The following is an 18,291-nucleotide window of genomic DNA, read 5'->3' as shown; positions in this document are numbered from 1 at the left end:
TTCACATTATCTCAAGAGATACTGTCTGCTTGCATCATAGTGTCAGAGATAACACCTTACACCATCATTCACATTATCTCAAGATAAAATAAATAATATTCTCCACCCCTAAATTAACATTTGTTGTTTCATTAAAATGCAAGAAATGCATAATTCTGCAGATCATATTATATTAGTTTATAGGCCTAAAGTCAGTGTCCAGATTTCAGTTCATATTATATTAGATTATAGTCCTACAGTCAGTGTCCAGATTTCAGATACTATTAAATTTAACCCATATGAATTGAAATGAGGATTTCTGTTTATTTATGGATACAGGGACACTCGTGAACGTGATATCAAAGGTGCATGTGTGACAAAGTGAAAATGTAGAGTTTCCATCAACCTCAGTCGCGATGCGCGCAACGTGGATATCAGAGAACACCGCAGTTCCGGGAGAGTAGTGGGTGAAACCATTCACCTCAGAAAGAGGGGTGATGTGAATAACGTTTCCTTTCATTATGTGTTGTCGAATTCATAAAAAAATATTTGCTGCCTCTGTAGTAAGGTTGTTAATACGAGAGGTCTTCAGACTTACCATTTTTGTATTATTTTCCTTGAAAGAACAAGTAGTGGGATTTGAGTGCTTCTCCCCTATTTGGAAAGTTGGTCTGCCTGCTGTTCCGTCTGAGATATTCTGAGAGCACGTCTCCTTCTGCTGGACATAAAAACTGTTTAAAACTGTATAACACAATAGTGTATCTGGAAAACTGGTTCATTTATCGCAAAGTCAATAGCGAATGTGACTATGTATATATGTATTATCTTTTTTGAAATATCTTTATTGAAATATTAAGTGAATGTTTATTTTCTTACTACCTTAAAAGGTTTATATAAAAAGGGTTGCACTTGTGCTCTGTATTTATGGATTAATGTCATTTCACATTGAGGGCATGTATCATTACTGTTGTTCCTGTCTAACAGTTATCTTGTGTCCTATCTAACCATGTATCATTACTGTTGTTCCTATCTAACAGTTATCTTGTGTCCTACCTAACCATGTATCATTACTGTTGCTCCTATCTAACAGTTATCTTGTGTCCTACCTAACCAGTGAACGTGTGGCTGTGACCGTCCTATCTAACAGTTATCTTGTGTCCTACCTAACCAGTGACCGTCCTGTCAATGCCTGTCCTGGTGACTCATTTCACATTTACATTTTAGTCATTAAGCAGACGCTCTTATCCAGAGCAATTTACAGTTGGTCCTGGTGACTCCTGAGCCCTTATTCATCAAGGAAGTGTCTCAGAGCTGATCTAGGATCAGGTCCCCCTCTCCATGTAATCTGATTCATTATGATCTAGGATAAGGTCCCCATCTCCATGTAATCTGATTCATTATGATCTAGGATAAGGTCCTCCTCTCCATGTAATCTGATTCATTATGATCTAGGATCAGGTCCCTCCTCTCCATGTAATCTGATTCATTATGATCTAGGATCAGGTCCCCCCTCTTCATGTAATCTGATTCATTATGATCTAGGATCAGGTCCCCCTCTCCATGTAATCTGATTCATTATGATCTAGGATCAGGTCCCCCTGTCCATGTAATCTGATTCATTATGATCTAGGATCAGGTCCCCCTCTCCATGTAATCTGATTCATTATGATCTAGTTGTCAGAGCTAGAGTGGTGTTTGTCAGACCATGACACATCCCGGAAATCTGTCTTCTCACAAAATCGTGTGTAGAGTCTGAACGGTTTGGCCAACAAACTATTCTGATACCACTCTGTTGTAAACTATTCTGATACCACTCTGTTGTAAACTATTCTGATACCACTCTGTTGTAAACTATTCTGATACCACTCTGTTGTAAACTATTCTGATACCACTCTGTTGTAAACTATTCTGATACCACTCTGTTGTAAACTATTCTGATACCACTCTGTTGTAAACTATTCTGATACCACTCTGTTGTAAACTGAGACTCGTACGGACACGATGGTGTTCTCTGTTTTGCTCTAGGAATTACAACAAACTAACAGGGTGGAAAGTGATATTAGGGGGACACAGAAAAACTTAAATTAAATAATATGAATGAAAAATGAAGAACAAATAAATTAATGAATGACATTTTATTTTTGTGTCAAATCGCCAACTTGCAACCCATCCCTTATAGGATTAATTACCACTTAAACAAACATTACAATAATTCACTGTGGTAATTAAATGATGATTCTCCTTCCAGTGTTCTCTGTATTGAGCATCACATGAAGAATGAAAACAATGGAAGGTAAAAGTCAAAACATAATAGTAAATAAGGTGATGAAAACAATAATTATATCACTAGAGCAGTACAATAATATACATACACACTGTATATACACACATACATACATGCATAACATAACATATACAGACAAATAAATACAGAAAAAAAAGAAACAAGGCATTTGAACCCAGTCTGGAACAAAGAGAAGATTCATATGGGAGACAAGTCTATACACAATCTATATACACACATACCATTTACCACATAGAAGATTCATATGGGAGACAAGTCTAAACACAATCTATATACACACATACCATTTACCACATAGAAGATTCATATGGGAGACAAGTCTATACAGAATCTATATACACACATACCATTTACCACATAGAAGATTCATATGGGAGACAAGTCTATACACAATCTATATACACATTTACCACATAGAAGCTAAATATAGCCCTTTTTCTTCTTTTCGAGGCTTTATCTAAATATTCCACAAACGAAAATACGCAATAAACAAAAAAAACATTTCAATTTCTCCTCATCACTCAGCCACATAATGCCAGGGTATATCTGGTGGTCTGTCTCCTCATCACTCAGCCACATAATGCCAGGGTATATCTGCTGTGCTGTCTGGAATAAGAGCAAGTGTATATCATGGTAGAAAGGGCAATAGAGGATAAAATCAGTTTCATTCTCTATTTCTTCGAGGTTGCAATAGTTACATAGTCTTTCCTCCATTTCACCACAATACCTGTTTCAATACGCAGAGGCAATATCCCTGATCTGACCTGTTTCAATACGCAGAGACAATATCCCTGATCTTCCCTGTTTCAATACACAGAGGCAATATCCCTGATCTGACCGGTTTCATTACGCAGAGACAATATCCCTGACCTTCCCTGTGCACATAGCGATCTCTTGCTTTTAGGTAGGTTATACATAATATATCTCTCTGTCACGCCCTGACCTTAGAGAGCCGTTTTATTTCTCTATTTGGTTAGGTCAGGGTGTGATGTGGGGTGGGCATTCTATGTTTGGTTTTCTAGGTTTCTTTATTTCTATGTTTTGGCCGGGTGTGGTTCTCAATCAGGGACAGCTGTCTATCGTTGTCTCTGATTGGGAATAATACTTAGGTAGCCCTTTTGCCCTCCTTTCAGTGTGGGTAGTTGACTTTTGTTAGTGCCACTTTAGCCCTGTAAGCTTCACGGTTGTGTCTTCGTTTGTTGTTTTGTTGGCGACATTTTAAATAAAAGGAAAATGTACACTCACCACGCTGCGCTTTGGTCTCATCCTTCTGACGACAACCGTGACACTATCACACACCAATTCACTGTTAATCAAACAAAAGGTTCTCCATGTGGGTTTATGATTCATCTCCTCCACCCATTTTATTTCCATATTGTATCAACAGTTGTTTTTTAATCATATTTATGTCTCCCTTAATTTGGTTTTGGTTCAGATGTTGACAGTCAGACTGTTGAAAAAGCTCAGACATTTCAGTTGCCCAGGCTTCCCCTATGGATAGATAAATACAATAATCATGAAAAAAGTCATTGATGAAAGAGACTTCAACTAGGACTATAAAATATTGAAGAAATAGCTTAACATTTTGTTATTTTATGGCCAATATTTCTTGTGGAAGTTGATAAATAACACCTGGGGGCAAAAACGCCTACATCTTCTGACAAAAAGAGTTCAAATGCATAAAATTCCCTTTCAGGATCCATATTTTGGTGTTTTTAAGGTAAGGACACCTTATATTTAAAGCTTTTTGGAATCCACATTTTACACTAAATAAGAACTGATATTTCCATGGTAGGAATGACTCAGCAGCACTCCCACACTAGTTTACTGTATTCCACATGTCCCCTCTACTTTATTCTAGATTATTAACCTGAAATACTCACTTTACTTGGAAACTGCGTTGCAGTTTAGAGATTAAACTATGAGCTGCTCTGTCATCTCAAAATGGCCCTGTACAGATACTTTCTGTTTTCAGTTTCAACTGCAGTCAAGGCGTCACCCCTTCATATAACAACAGTAACCAGAGGGTGGGGCTAACAGTCAGTTTCAACTGCAGTCAAGGAGTCACCCCTTCATATAACAACAGTAACCAGAGGGTGGGGCTAACAGTCAGTTTCAACTGCAGTCAAGGCGTCACCCCTTCATATAACAACAGTAACCAGAGGGTGGGGCTAACAGTCAGTTTCAACTGCAGTCAAGGCGTCACCCCTTCATATAACAACAGTAACCAGAGGGTGGCGCTAACAGTCAGTTTCAACTGCAGTCAAGGCGTCTCCCCTTCATATAACAACAGTAACCAGAGGGTGGCGCTAACAGTCAGTTTCAACTGCAGTCAAGGCGTCTCCCCTTCACATAACAACAGTAACCAGAGGGTGGGGCTAACTCAAGGCGTCACCCCTTCATATAACAACAGTAACCAGAGGGTGGGGCTAACAGTCAGTTTCAACTGCAGTCAAGGCGTCTCCCCTTCATGTAACTATAGTAACCAGAGGGTGGAGCTAACAGTCAGTTTCATGCGACAGCAGTAAATCATGACATTGTGCCGCATCTTGCTTCAATTTTATTATAGTCTTTCTTCAATACATCTCTCTTACATTATTTTTGCTAAACATATAATTTACTCGAAACCAGGTTTAGTTGTGTTTTTCCCCTCCTTATTGTGTGACTTTAATAATTGTAAACAGTCCTACAAACCCAAAAGGTTATAATTTGAGAATGTTCATTTGTATGCCTCAAATATCAAACTGTCTTAAAATATTTGATGATTAGTTGAATCAGGTGTGTAAGTGCTGGTAAGAACAAAATGATTGAGAAACCCTGAGATAAACATAAAACCGTATAATGTAAAAGCTTCCATCTTTACCAGACGTGTTACTGATAACATGTCGGCCTACTGATTAGTTTATACTTTGAAAACTGCAACTCAGCTCAAGGAGCAGTTCTAACTAGTAATATACCTTTAGAATTCATTATTGTTCAGAAATACTTAGACATCGTTTACGCATCTTTTTATTTGTAAAATATTGTTTACTCAACTTTGTATTTTGATAATTATCGTTTTCCCACTTATTATGCGTTTCGAGCGTGAAGCCTCAATTCCATCGTGAAAAAGCCGGACCCAGGTTGGTCAGCATGATAAGAATTATTCTCAAGCCTACTCTGTCTATTGAATGTCTGACCACGACCTAACTTTATAATAGTTATATGTAGCCAAGACTTACCAGAGTCTGCCCGTCTGTCCTTCAAATCAACACATTTATCCCACTTCTAATGTTGCCGAGAAATGTGCGCTACAGTTTCAACAGTCATTTTGTAAAGGCCTAGACCACACCCTTACTTTCACTTTCACATGAGGAAACACGTCACTTCTGACATCACCGACATCACCGATGTATGGGTAAATAATGATGACAGACACTGTGAGATCTACTAACTAGTAATAATATGTCATTACAGGTATTTATTCTCTTACTCTGTCCTTTATTGTTCAGAAAAACTGTATTTGTGCTTCTCTCCATACAATGTTTTCTGCTCTGTCGTCTCAAAATGGATCCTGTACAAAAGAACAACTTTACTTTCTGTTTCAGCTCAGCTGTCTCCCCACCCTGATAATAAAGTGTTTTATTGGTATCTTCCACTAGATGGGAGTAAACACCTGCTGTAAATAGACTTTACAACAGTAAGTGTTTGGTTTCTTGGTCCTGGTGGCTCCTGGGAAGTGTCTCAGGAGGAGTGCTGATCTAGGATCAGGTCCCCATCTCAATGTAATCTGATTCATTATGATCTAGGATCAGGTCCCCCTCTCCATGTAATCTGATGCATTATGATCTAGGATTAGGTCCCCCTGTCCATGTAATCTGATTCATTATGATCTAGGATCAGGTCCCTCTCTCCATGTAATCTGATTCATTATAATCTAGGATCAGGTCCCTCTCTCCATGTAATCTGATTCATTATGATCTAGGATCAGGTCCCTCCTCTCCATGTAATCTGATTCATTATGATCTAGGATCAGGTCCCCCTCTCCATGTAATCTGATTCATTATGATCTAGGATCAGGTCCCCCCTCTCCATGTAATCTGATTCATCATGATTTAGGATCAGGTCCCCCCACTCCATGTAATCTGATTCATTATGATCTAGGATCAGGTCCCCCTCTCCAGGTAATATGATTCATTATGATCTAGGATCAGGTCCCCCCTCTCCATGTAATCTGATTCATTATGATCTTGGATCAGGTCCCTCCTCTCCATGTAATCTGATTCATTATGATCTAGGATCAGGTCCCCCTCTCCATGTAATCTGATTCATTATGATCTAGGATCAGGTCCCCCCTCTCCATGTAATCTGATTCATTATGATCTAGGATCAGGTCCCTCTCTCCATGTAATCTGATTCATTATGATCTAGGATCAGCCAGCTTCAACAAGACACATGTCCTACCGTCAGCCAGTTACCTTCAACAGGACACATGACCTACCGTCAGCCAGTTACCTTCAACAGGACACATGTCCTACCGTCAGCCAGTTAGCTTCAACAGGACACATGTCCTACCGTCAGCCAGTTATCTTCAACAGGACACATGTCCTACCATCAGCCAGTTAGCTTCAACAGGACACATGTCCTACCATCGGCCAGTTAGCTTCAACAGGACACATGTCCTACCATCAGCCAGTTAGCTTCAACAGGACACATGTCCTACCGTCAGCCAGTTAGCTTCAACAGGCCCATGATTTATAGTCAAACATAAAAACGAGTGATAAGCTACTGTTAGATAGTGATAGGCTACTGTTAGATAGTGATAGGCTGTTAGATAGTGATAGGCTGTTAGATAGTGATAGGCTACTGTTAGATAGTGATAGACTGTTAGATAGTGATAGGCTGTTAGATAGTGATAGGCTACTGTTAGATAGTGATAGACTACTGTTAGATAGTGATAGGCTGTTAGATAGTGATAGGCTGTTAGATAGTGATAGGCTACTGTTAGATAGTGATAGACTACTGTTAGATAGTGATAGGCTGTTAGATAGTGATAGGCTACTGTTAGATAGTGATAGGCTACTGTTAGATAGTGATAGGCTACTGTTAGATAGTGATAGGCTACTGTTAGATAGTGATAGGCTACTGTTAGATAGTGATAGGCTACTGTTAGATAGTGATAGGCTACTGTTAGATAGTGATAGGCTACTGTTAGATAGTGATAGGCTACTGTTAGATAGTGATAGGCTACTGTTAGATAGTGATAGGCTGTTAGATAGTGATAGGCTGTTAGATAGTGATAGGCTGTTAGATAGTGATAGGCTGTTAGATAGTGATAGGCTGTTAGATAGTGATAGACTACTGTTAGATAGTGATAGGCTGTTAGATAGTGATAGGCTACTGTTAGATAGTGATAGGCTGTTAGATAGTGATAGGCTGTTAGATAGTGATAGACTGTTAGATAGTGATAGGCTGTTAGATAGTGATAGGCTGCTGTTAGATAGTGATAGACTACTGTTAGATAGTGATAGGCTGTTAGATAGTGATATGCTACTGTTAGATAGTGATAGACTACTGTTAGATAGTGATATGCTACTGTTAGATAGTGATAGGCTACTGTTAGATAGTGATAGGCTACTGTTAGATAGTGATAGACTACTGTTAGATAGTGATAGGCTACTGTTAGATAGTGATTGGCTGTTAGATAGTGATAGACTACTGTTAGATAGTGATAGGCTACTGTTAGATAGTGATAGGCTACTGTTAGATAGTGATAGGCTACTGTTAGATAGTGATAGACTACTGTTAGATAGTGATAGACTACTGTTAGATAGTGATAGGCTACTGTTAGATAGTGATAGGCTGTTAGATAGTGATAGGCTACTGTTAGATAGTGATAGGCTGTTAGATAGTGATAGGCTACTGTTAGATAGTGATAGGCTACTGTTAGATAGTGATAGACTACTGTTAGATAGTGATAGGCTGTTAGATAGTGATAGGCTACTGTTAGACAGTGATAGGCTACTGTTAGATAGTGATAGGCTACTGTTAGATAGTGATAGGCTACTGTTAGATAGTGATAGGCTACTGTTAGATAGTGATAGGCTACTGTTAGATAGTGATAGGCTACTGTTAGACAGTGATAGGATACTGTTAGATAGTGATAGGCTACTGTTAGATAGTGATAGGCTACTGTTAGATAGTGATAGGCTACTGTTAGATAGTGATAGGCTACTGTTAGATAGTGATAGGCTACTGTTAGATAGTGATAGGCTACTGTTAGATAGTGATAGGCTACTGTTAGATAGTGATAGACTACTGTTAGAGAGTGAGAGGCTACTGTTAGATAGTGATAGACTACTGTTAGATAGTGATAGACTACTGTTAGATAGTGATAGACTGTTAGATAGTGATAGGCTACTGTTAGATAGTGATAGACTGTTAGATAGTGATAGGCTACTGTTAGATAGTGATAGACTACTGTTAGATAGTGATAGACTGTTAGATAGTGATAGGCTACTGTTAGATAGTGATAGACTACTGTTAGATAGTGATAGACTGTTAGATAGTGATAGGCTACTGTTAGATAGTGATAGGCTACTGTTAGATAGTGATAGGCTGTTAGATAGTGATAGGCTACTGTTAGATAGTGATAGGCTACTGTTAGATAGTGATAGACTACTGTTAGATAGTGATAGACTGTTAGATAGTGATAGGCTACTGTTAGATAGTGATAGGCTACTGTTAGATAGTGATAGGCTACTGTTAGATAGTGATAGGCTACTGTTAGATAGTGATAGGCTGTTAGATAGTGATAGGCTGTTAGATAGTGATAGGCTACTGTTAGATAGTGATAGGCTGTTAGATAGTGATAGGCTGTTAGATAGTGATAGACTGTTAGATAGTGATAGACTACTGTTAGATAGTGATAGGCTACTGTTAGATAGTGATAGACTGTTAGATAGTGATAGGCTACTGTTAGATAGTGATAGGCTGTTAGATAGTGATAGGCTACTGTTAGATAGTGATAGGCTGTTAGATAGTGATAGGCTGTTAGATAGTGATAGGCTACTGTTAGATAGTGATAGGCTACTGTTAGATAGTGATAGGCTGTTAGATAGTGATAGGCTACTGTTAGATAGTGATAGGCTGTTAGATAGTGATAGGCTGTTAGATAGTGATAGGCTACTGTTAGATAGTGATAGGCTACTGTTAGATAGTGATAGACTACTGTTAGAGAGTGAGAGGCTACTGTTAGATAGTGATAGGCTACTGTTAGATAGTGATAGACTACTGTTAGATAGTGATAGGCTACTGTTAGATAGTGATAGACTACTGTTAGATAGTGATAGGCTGTTAGATAGTGATAGGCTGTTAGATAGTGATAGACTGTTAGATAGTGATAGGCTACTGTTAGATAGTGATAGGCTGTTAGATAGTGATAGACTACTGTTAGATAGTGATATGCTACTGTTAGATAGTGATAGACTACTGTTAGATAGTGATAGACTACTGTTAGATAGTGATAGGCTACTGTTAGATAGTGATAGGCTGTTAGATAGTGATAGGCTACTGTTAGATAGTGATAGGCTGTTAGATAGTGATAGGCTGTTAGATAGTGATAGGCTGTTAGATAGTGATAGGCTACTGTTAGATAGTGATAGGCTGTTAGATAGTGATAGGCTGTTAGATAGTGATAGACTACTGTTAGATAGTGATAGGCTACTGTTAGATAGTGATAGTCTGTTAGATAGTGATAGGCTGTTAGATAGTGATAGGCTACTGTTAGATAGTGATAGACTACTGTTAGATAGTGATAGACTACTGTTAGATAGTGATAGGCTACTGTTAGATAGTGATATGATACTGTACTGTATAATACATGGAGATGTCAGTACTGTATAATACATGGAGATGTCAGTACTGTATAATACATGGAGATGTCAGTACTGTATAATACATGGAGATGTCAGTACTGTATAATACATGGAGATGTCAGTACTGTATAATACATGGAGATGTCAGTACTGTATAATACATGGAGATGTCAGTACTGTATAATACATGGTGATGTCAGTACTGTATAATACATGGAGATGTCAGTACTGTATAATACATGGAGATGTCGGGGCCCAATGAAGGCTGAGGAGGATCTTTGAGGATGGAAAGTTACTGAGTGAGACAAGGGGAAGTGCAGAAAGTTAATATTCTGTTCAAACATGTTATTGGGGAAAATTCATATTTCTAAGGAACGAGCAAAAGGGTAGCATCTGGTTTCATTTCCTGAAAGGCAGGCCAGTTGCTATGGTACCAGGACAATGAGGGATGTGGAACTCAACTCATGATGAGGTCAGCAGTTGAAGAGAGAAGACACTGCTGGGAGGGGGTCCATAGGGGCCCACCCTGAAAACCATCTGACTACAGTCCTATCCCATCACACCCTGCTGGGAGGGGGTCCATAGGGGCCCACCCTGAAAACCCTCTGACTACAGTCCTATCCCATCACACACTGCTGGGAGGGGGTCCATAGGGGCCCACCCTGAAAACCATCTGACTACAGTCCTATCCCATCACACACTGCTGGGAGGGGGTCCATAGGGGCCCACCCTGAAAACCATCTGACTACAGTCCTATCCCATCACACACTGCTGGGAGGGGGGCCATAGGGGCCCACCCTGAAAACCATCTGACTACAGTCCTATCCCATACAGACACTGCTGGGAGGGGGGCCATAGGGGCCCACCCTGAAAACCATCTGACTACAGTCCTATCCCATCACACCCTGCTGGGAGGGGGTCCATAGGGGCCCACCCTGAAAACCATCTGACTACAGTCCTATCCCATACAGACACACCGCCCATGAGGTTTCTAGACTTAGGCAGGCAATGTCAATACCAGTGCGAGGAAGCTATTGCATTTCTGCCTAACAACAGAGAAGGTGTGTTTATCTTAGACATGCAAGGTGGCAACTCCTCCTAGTCAGAAGGTATAAATACATGCTTGTGGGTTGAATAAACTTGGTTTGAGCTTTTTCTGGTTGTCCGTTTCAGTTTCTGCTCTATTTGTTCAGAACCTAACACCTTCAGGCCACTGCTGAACCTAACATACCTTCAGGCCACTCCTGAACCTAACATACCTTCAGGCCACTCCTGAACCTAACACACCTTCAGGCCACTCCTGAACCTAACATACCTTCAGGCCACTCCTGAACCTAACATACCTTCAGGCCACTGCTGAACCTCAGCAACCCACTCCTGAACCTAACATACCTTCAGGCCACTCCTGAACCTAACACACCTTCAGGCCACTCCTGAACCTAACATACCTTCAGGCCACTCCTGAACCTAACATACCTTCAGGCCACTCCTGAACCTAACATACCTTCAGGCCACTCCTGAACCTAACACACATTCAGGACACTCCTGAACCTAACATACCTTCAGGCCACTCCTGAACCTAACACACCTTCAGGCCACTCCTGAACCTAACATACCTTCAGGCCACTCCTGAACCTAACATACCTTCAGGCCACTGCTGGACCTAACACACCTTCAGGCCACTCCTGAACCTAACAAACCTTCAGGCCACTCCTGAACCTAACATACCTTCAGGCCACTCCTGAACCTAACACACCTTCAGGCCACTCCTGAACCTAACATACCTTCAGGCCACTCCTGAACCTAACATACCTTCAGGCCACTCCTGAACCTAACACACCTTCAGGCCACTCCTGAATCTAACACCTTCAGGCCACTCCTGAACCTAACATACCTTCAGGCCACTCCTGAACCTAACATACCTTCAGGCCACTCCTGAACCTAACACACCTTCAGGCCACTCCTGAATCTAACACACCTTCAGGCCACTCCTGAACCTAACACACCTTCAGGCCACTCCTGAACCTAACACACCTTCAGGCCACTCCTGAACCTAACATACCTTCAGGCCACTCCTGAACCTAACATACCTTCAGGCCACTCCTGAACCTAACATATCTTCAGGCCACTCCTGAACCTAACACACCTTCAGGCCACTCCTGAACCTCACACACCTTCAGGCCACTCCTGAACCTCACACACCTTCAGGCCACTCCTGAATCTAACATACATTCAGGCCACTCCTGAACCTAACATACCTTCAGGCCACTCCTGAACCTAACATACCTTCAGGCCACTCCTGAACCTAACATACCTTCAGGCCACTCCTGAACCTAACACACCTTCAGGCCACTCCTGAACCTAACATACCTTCAGGCCACTCCTGAACCTAACATACCTTCAGGCCACTCCTGAACCTAACACACCTTCAGGCCACTGCTGAACCTAACACACCTTCAGGCCACTCCTGAACCTAACACACCTTCAGGCCACTCCTGAACCTAACACAACTTCAGGCCACTCCTGAACCTAACATACCTTCAGGCCACTCCTGAACCTAACATACCTTCAGGCCACTCCTGAATCTAACACACCTTCAGGCCACTCCTGAACCTAACATACCTTCAGGCCACTCCTGAACCTAACAAACCTTCAGGCCACTCCTGAACCTAACATACCTTCAGGCCACTCCTGAACCTAACACACCTTCAGGCCACTCCTGAACCTAACATACCTTCAGGCCACTCCTGAACCTAACATACCTTCAGGCCACTCCTGAACCTAACACACCTTCAGGCCACTCCTGAATCTAACACCTTCAGGCCACTCCTGAACCTAACATACCTTCAGGCCACTCCTGAACCTAACATACCTTCAGGCCACTCCTGAACCTAACACACCTTCAGGCCACTCCTGAATCTAACACACCTTCAGGCCACTCCTGAACCTAACACACCTTCAGGCCACTCCTGAACCTAACACACCTTCAGGCCACTCCTGAACCTAACATACCTTCAGGCCACTCCTGAATCTAACACACCTTCAGGCCACTCCTGAATCTAACATACCTTCAGGCCACTCCTGAACCTAACACACCTTCAGGCCACTCCTGAACCTCACACACCTTCAGGCCACTCCTGAACCTCACACACCTTCAGGCCACTCCTGAATCTAACATACATTCAGGCCACTCCTGAACCTAACATACCTTCAGGCCACTCCTGAACCTAACATACCTTCAGGCCACTCCTGAACCTAACATACCTTCAGGCCACTCCTGAACCTAACACACCTTCAGGCCACTCCTGAACCTAACATACCTTCAGGCCACTCCTGAACCTAACATACCTTCAGGCCACTCCTGAACCTAACACACCTTCAGGCCACTGCTGAACCTAACACACCTTCAGGCCACTCCTGAACCTAACACACCTTCAGGCCACTCCTGAACCTAACACAACTTCAGGCCACTCCTGAACCTAACATACCTTCAGGCCACTCCTGAACCTAACATACCTTCAGGCCACTCCTGAATCTAACACACCTTCAGGCCACTCCTGAACCTAACATACCTTCAGGCCACTCCTGAACCTAACATACCTTCAGGCCACTGATGAACATAACAAACCTTCAGGCCACTGATGAACATAACAAACCTTCAGGCCACTCCTGAACCTAACATACCTTCAGGCCACTCCTGAACCTAACATACCTTCAGGCCACTCCTGAACCTAACACACCTTCAGGCCACTCCTGAACCTAACATACCTTCAGGCCACTCCTGAACCTAACATACCTTCAGGCCACTCCTGAACCTAACACACCTTCAGGCCACTCCTGAACCTAACATACCTTCAGGCCACTCCTGAACCTAACACACATTCAGGACATTCCTGAACCTAACATACCTTCAGGCCACTCCTGAACCTAACACACCTTCAGGCCACTCCTGAACCTAACATACCTTCAGGCCACTCCTGAACCTAACATACCTTCAGGCCACTGCTGGACCTAACACACCTTCAGGCCACTCCTGAACCTAACATACCTTCAGGCCACTCCTGAACCTAACACACCTTCAGGCCACTCCTGAACCTAACATACCTTCAGGCCACTCCTGAACCTAACATACCTTCAGGCCACTCCTGAACCTAACAAACCTTCAGGCCACTCCTGAACCTAACATACCTTCAGGCCACTCCTGAACCTAACACACCTTCAGGCCACTCCTGAACCTAACATACCTTCAGGCCACTCCTGAACCTAACATACCTTCAGGCCACTCCTGAACCTAACACACCTTCAGGCCACTCCTGAATCTAACACCTTCAGGCCACTCCTGAACCTAACATACCTTCAGGCCACTCCTGAACCTAACATACCTTCAGGCCACTCCTGAACCTAACACACCTTCAGGCCACTCCTGAATCTAACACACCTTCAGGCCACTCCTGAACCTAACACACCTTCAGGCCACTCCTGAACCTAACACACCTTCAGGCCACTCCTGAACCTAACATACCTTCAGGCCACTCCTGAATCTAACACACCTTCAGGCCACTCCTGAACCTAACATACCTTCAGGCCACTCCTGAACCTAACACACCTTCAGGCCACTCCTGAACCTCACACACCTTCAGGCCACTCCTGAACCTCACACACCTTCAGGCCACTCCTGAATCTAACATACATTCAGGCCACTCCTGAACCTAACATACCTTCAGGCCACTCCTGAACCTAACATACCTTCAGGCCACTCCTGAACCTAACATACCTTCAGGCCACTCCTGAACCTAACACACCTTCAGGCCACTCCTGAACCTAACATACCTTCAGGCCACTCCTGAACCTAACATACCTTCAGGCCACTCCTGAACCTAACACACCTTCAGGCCACTGCTGAACCTAACACACCTTCAGGCCACTCCTGAACCTAACACACCTTCAGGCCACTCCTGAACCTAACACACCTTCAGGCCACTCCTGAACCTAACATACCTTCAGGCCACTCCTGAACCTAACATACCTTCAGGCCACTCCTGAATCTAACACACCTTCAGGCCACTCCTGAACCTAACATACCTTCAGGCCACTCCTGAACCTAACATACCTTCAGGCCACTGATGAACATAACAAACCTTCAGGCCACTGATGAACATAACAAACCTTCAGGCCACTCCTGAACCTAACACACCTTCAGGCCACTCCTGAACCTAACACACCTTCAGGCCACTCCTGAACCTAACATACCTTCAGGCCACTCCTGAACCTAACACACCTTCAGGCCACTCCTGAACCTAACACACCTTCAGGCCACTCCTGAACCTAACATACCTTCAGGCCACTCCTGAACCTAACATACCTTCAGGCCACTCCTGAATCTAACACACCTTCAGGCCACTCCTGAACCTAACATACCTTCAGGCCACTCCTGAACCTAACATACCTTCAGGCCACTGATGAACATAACAAACCTTCAGGCCACTGATGAACATAACAAACCTTCAGGCCACTCCTGAACCTAACATACCTTCAGGCCACTCCTGAACCTAACATACCTTCAGGCCACTCCTGAACCTAACACACCTTCAGGCCACTCCTGAACCTAACATACCTTCAGGCCACTCCTGAACCTAACATACCTTCAGGCCACTCCTGAACCTAACACACCTTCAGGCCACTCCTGAACCTAACACACCTTCAGGCCACTCCTGAACCTAACACACCTTCAGGCCACTCCTGAACCTAACATACCTTCAGGCCACTCCTGAACCTAACACACCTATTCACCAGACATGTCACCCATTGAGCATGTTTGGGATGCTCTGGATAGACGTGTACGACAGCGTGTTCCACTTCCCACCAATATCCAGCAACTTTGCTCGGCCATTGAAGAGGAGGCGGACAACATTCCATAGGCCACAATCAACAGCCTGATCAACTCTATGTGAAGGTGATGTGTCGTGCTGCATGAGGCAAATGGTGGTCATACCAGATACTGACTGGTTTTCTGATCCACACTCCTACTGTTTTATTAAGGTATCTGACAAACAGATGTATATCTGTGTTCCCAGTCATGTGAAACCCATAGATTAGGGCCTAATGGATGTATTTCAACTGACTGATGTCCTTATATAAACTGTGACTCAGTAAGATCTTGTTGGGTTTATTTTATTGTTCAGTGTTAATAAAAAGAGCAGTTGTAAATGTTTTATGTTTGATATGATGTTAGTAACACTCTAAAGTCATTCCATCCTTTCACTAAATGGTAGTAACACTAAGTCATTCCATCCTTTCACTAAATGGTAGTAACACTCTGAAGTCATTCCATCCTTTCACTAAATGGTAGTAACACTAAGTCATTCCATCCTTTCACTAAATGGTAGTAACACTAAGTCATTCCATCCTTTCACTAAATTGTAGTAACACTAAGTCATTCCATCCTTTCACTAACTGGTAGTAACACTCTGAAGTCATTCCATCCTTTCACTAACTGGTAGTAACACACTGAAGTCATTCCATCCTTTCACTAACTGGTAGTAACACTAAGTCATTCCATCCTTTCACTAACTGGTAGTAACACTCTGAAGTCATTCCATCCTTTCACTAACTGGTAGTAACACACTGAAGTCATTCCATCCTTTCACTAAATGGTAGTAACACTAAGTCATTCCATCCTTTCACTAAATGGTAGTAACACTAAGTCATTCCATCCTTTCACTAAATGGTAGTAACACTAAGTCATTCCATCCTTTCACTAAATGGTAGTAACACTAAGTCATTCCATCATTTCACTAAATGGTAGTAACACTAAGTCATTCCATCCTTTCACTAAATGGTAGTAACACTCTGAAGTCATTACATCCTTTCACTAAATGGTAGTAACACTGAAGTCATTCCATCCTTTCACTAAATGGTAGTAACACTAAGTCATTCCATCCTTTCAGTAAATGGTAGTAACACTCTGAAGTCATTACATCCTTTCACTAAATGGTAGTAACACTAAGTCATTCCATCCTTTCACTAAATGGTAGTAACACTAAGTCATTCCATCCTTTCACTAAATGGTAGTAACACTAAGTCATTCTATCCTTTCACTAAATGGTAGTAACACTAAGTCATTCCATCCTTTCACTAAATGGTAGTAACACTAAGTCATTCCATCCTTTCACTAAATGGTAGTAACACTAAGTCATTCCATCCTTTCACTAAATGGTAGTAACACTCTGAAGTCATTCCATCCTTTCACTAAATGGTAGTAACACTAAGTCATTCCATCCTTTCACTAAATGGTAGTAACACTCTGAAGTCATTCCATCCTTTCACTAAATGGTAGTAACACTAAGTCATTCCATCCTTTCACTAAAGCTCTAAAGTAACTTTTTATTAACAGATGTTAAATATTCTGGATTTTGATGAAAGGAAATCCCATATAGCCTACTGGCCAGGACTTTGATATGGCATCTTCTGTTTGGGTGTCTCAGGTCAGGTCTGAGCCATGATCAGAATGTGTCTCTGTCGATTTCCAGCCCTGCCATTTCTACCATGTCCCGATCGTGTGTTGAGTTTTTACAGGAACAGAGTGTGTTCCAGAGAGAGAGGAGAAAAGCACACTTGGGTGCATTTGTCAACTATGCTTATTTTAACCCTAACCTTGCCCCAAACTGCCGCTCTTATGGGCCAGAATATAATGTTGTAATTACGTGTTGAAGGTATCCGACGAGGTGTGTCTTCATGAACCGGGTTCTGACTTCTCTGTTGACGACACTTCTTCGGTTACCGGGTGTAACTCTCTGTTTGTCCTCACGATGTCAGTGTCCTTTCTCCTAGTGGTCTGTTTCCTTGTCCTTTCTCCTAGAGGTCTGTTTCCTTGTCCTTTCTCTTAGTGGTCTGTTTCCTTGTCCTTTCTCCTAGTGGTCTGTTTCCTTGTCCTTTCTCCTAGTGGTCTGTTTCCTTGTCCTTTCTCTTAGTGGTCTGTTTCCTTGTCCTTTCTCTTAGTGGTCTGTTTCCTTGTCCTTTCTCCTAGTGGTCTGTTTCCTTGTCCTTTCTCCTAGTGGTCTGTTTCCTTGTCCTTGCTCTTAGTGGTCTGTTTCCTTGTCCTTTCTCCTAGTGGTCTGTTTCCTTGTCCTTTCTCTTAGTGGTCTGTTTCCT

The 18,291-nt window shown here is 42.4% G+C and overlaps 1 long non-coding RNA gene across 1 annotated transcript; it reads right to left on the bottom strand.

Moving 5' to 3' along the window:
* Positions 1-2,856: 2,856 nt before the first annotated feature.
* Positions 2,857-5,605, bottom strand: LOC120040668. Its single transcript, XR_005475718.1, has 3 exons — positions 5,506-5,605; positions 3,530-3,775; positions 2,857-2,890 (listed from the first exon to the last, which is right to left on the bottom strand). It is a non-coding gene; the product is annotated as an uncharacterized LOC120040668 (long non-coding RNA).
* Positions 5,606-18,291: the final 12,686 nt, after the last annotated feature.

Source organism: Salvelinus namaycush, unplaced genomic scaffold (assembly GCF_016432855.1).
Source record: "Salvelinus namaycush isolate Seneca unplaced genomic scaffold, SaNama_1.0 Scaffold371, whole genome shotgun sequence".
Classification (NCBI taxonomy): domain Eukaryota; kingdom Metazoa; phylum Chordata; class Actinopteri; order Salmoniformes; family Salmonidae; genus Salvelinus; species Salvelinus namaycush.
The sequence above is the reverse complement of the archived record's forward strand: the minus strand, read 5'-3'. Positions and strand labels throughout refer to the sequence as shown.